Source organism: Athene cunicularia (assembly GCF_003259725.1).
Source record: "Athene cunicularia isolate RWA chromosome 23 unlocalized genomic scaffold, athCun1 chr23_part1, whole genome shotgun sequence".
In the NCBI taxonomy this organism is placed as follows: Eukaryota; Metazoa; Chordata; class Aves; order Strigiformes; family Strigidae; genus Athene; species Athene cunicularia.
In genome coordinates, this window is record NW_020799130.1 from 3,075,308 (window position 1) to 3,077,608 (window position 2,301).

The following is a 2,301-nucleotide window of genomic DNA, read 5'->3' on the forward strand; positions in this document are numbered from 1 at the left end:
GGGCGAGGCGGGCGCCTCGCGCGGGCAACATGGAGGCCGGGCCGCCGCTGCGGGGGGAAGGGGCGCTGCCTGTCTCCCGCAGCCGCCTCTCGGCGCCGCGGCTCGCTCCTGTGCAGTCGGCCAGCGCAAGGCTGGCGCAGCGGTGAGTTGGGGTGTCAGGCTGTAGGGCTCATTGTGTGAGGCCTTCTCCCGCGGCTCGTGGGATCGCTGTTTTGTGGACCCGTTACCAACGGCGTAATTGCGCCCCAGGAATTTTCATCAGACTGTTGCAGAGCTGTGCTGTTTGCAAAGGACCAGCCCTTTTTTTTTTACTAAAGCCATTTGTGTGATGGAGGACAATAGACGGGTAGAGAGATAATTTCTCGTGGCTCGCCAAGAGGTATGTTGGCAGATAGGTGGCAGATCTGTGACTGGGCAGTTACAGGTGATTTGATGAAGGGTTCAGTAAAGCAGCGTGTCTGCATCTTTGCTGGTGTGAGGAATTTTTGGTGAACTGCAGATGGGAGAGAGAGAGTCGATGCAGACCTGATGTCTGTCACTAGTGGATTTTCACTATTTTTAATGGCAGAATATGAATGAAAACTGGTGGGTGGATGCTGCTGTTCATATGCTGGCAATCTCACACTCAGAATTGCCTGACATTATTCTACAGGTTTTGAATGACAGATGAAGTTCAATCACTGACACAGGAGGTGTATGTCAACTATCTATGCTGCTCTTCCAAAAAAAAAAGAAAATCATGGTTGTACGCTCAGTGGTCTTGTTTAGGACTTTGCAGAGAACAGATGGGGTCTCTGACAACATTTTCTGCATTTAGTATTTACAGTTAACATTCTGCACTAAGTACGCTAGCAGCAGGTTGAGTTTGTTAACTTGTACAATATATACACAGATCTGCTTACACAAGTCATCAAAAGAACGCGAAAATCAAGCCAAGAAAGCACATTAGATGCTGAAATTATGGTGGGAGTGCATGACAGAAAGCAGAAAGAATTCCTTCTGTAGACATTCTGAAAAACAATGGAAGCACCACTGGTGATGGATAGAAATACTTGCTGCCAGGATTACCCTTTCAGAGCTTTTCAAATTGGAAATGAACAGTTTTGAACAAGATCCAAGTAAGATTATAAGTACTCTCATTAAGACCTTCACAGAAAATTTCTGTGGTTTTGTGAGAGAATGGATCCAGTGCTATCACTGAAACCTGTAAGAGTTTGTCTTACGGAAAGGATCGATTACTTTGGGCAATAGGGCATGGTTCACAATCTGATCTAAATCCTTCAGGTTTTGACTGCTTCGTGTAAGGAGCTGCACTGAATGTTTCAGCTAAACCTGAGGTGTCCTGTGGCAGAAGAATATTGCCGTTTGATTGAAAAGATTGGCACGGTTGTTGGAAATATGAATCACTGCAATTGTGAAGTATTCTTTTAAGAAATTTTCGCCCTTTGAAATTAAAATGGTTTAGCATCAGTTTAAGTTCTATATAAGATTAGTGTGTAGCATCTACAATCTATAATTTAAACCACTTTTGTGTACTAGTTGTCACGTATTGAGGCTGAACTTTGATAAGGTGTTGAATAGGGAAGAAGCAAGTTTGCAAGGCAGATTATGTCAAGTGAGCTGGAAATATCTGAGTAGTTACTGAACCAAAATAAGACCTTCATGTTTCTTCTAAAAGCAAACAAATACATATGCATTTTGCTTTAACATCATTCCCATTTCATGTCATAATGTAGCAAAGCAATGATCTCTGCATTAGCTTCAAAATAAACCTGAAATGTGTTGTATTTTGTATCCTACAACTTACTGATGCAGCGTTTGATCGTTGAAGACCTAGTGTTCTGTGACTTTACTGTTGGAAAACTGTGCTCTGTTTTGTAGTGTTTCATTGTGTAGCTAGCAGCAGTTACCCAGCAACTTCCCAAACAGAAGTGTTTCAAGCTCTTATATGGCTTTTTTGCAGTACCAGTGCTTTAAAGCAGCCTTCTCCCTGAGTTTTACCAGTGTCTTAATTTGTCTTCTGTTGGTCTTATTTATGGGTATCTCGCAGGGAATTTAATTTAGTCTGCAAATGTGTGTTTAAGATTAGAACTGCCTGAGAAACAAATGGGCCCAGTGATACTTGTATGGTTACGCAAGTAACTGTGAGGACGGCCTTATCCCAGAACGAGAATACACTTCTCAGAGTGCTTACATCATGCTGCAAGTGTTACTAACTAAAACACAACCTCCCCCTTCTTCTCCTAGCATATGAGGATGTAGACTCAGCACTCTTGATTGGAAGAAAATGTCCAAATGTCC

At 43.0% G+C, this 2,301-nt stretch overlaps 1 long non-coding RNA gene across 1 annotated transcript; it reads left to right on the plus strand.

The window, feature by feature from the left end:
* Positions 1 to 6: 6 nt before the first annotated feature.
* LOC113488328 lies at positions 7 to 722 on the plus strand. Its single transcript, XR_003399904.1, has 2 exons — positions 7 to 379; positions 653 to 722. It is a non-coding gene; the product is annotated as an uncharacterized LOC113488328 (long non-coding RNA).
* Positions 723 to 2,301: the final 1,579 nt, after the last annotated feature.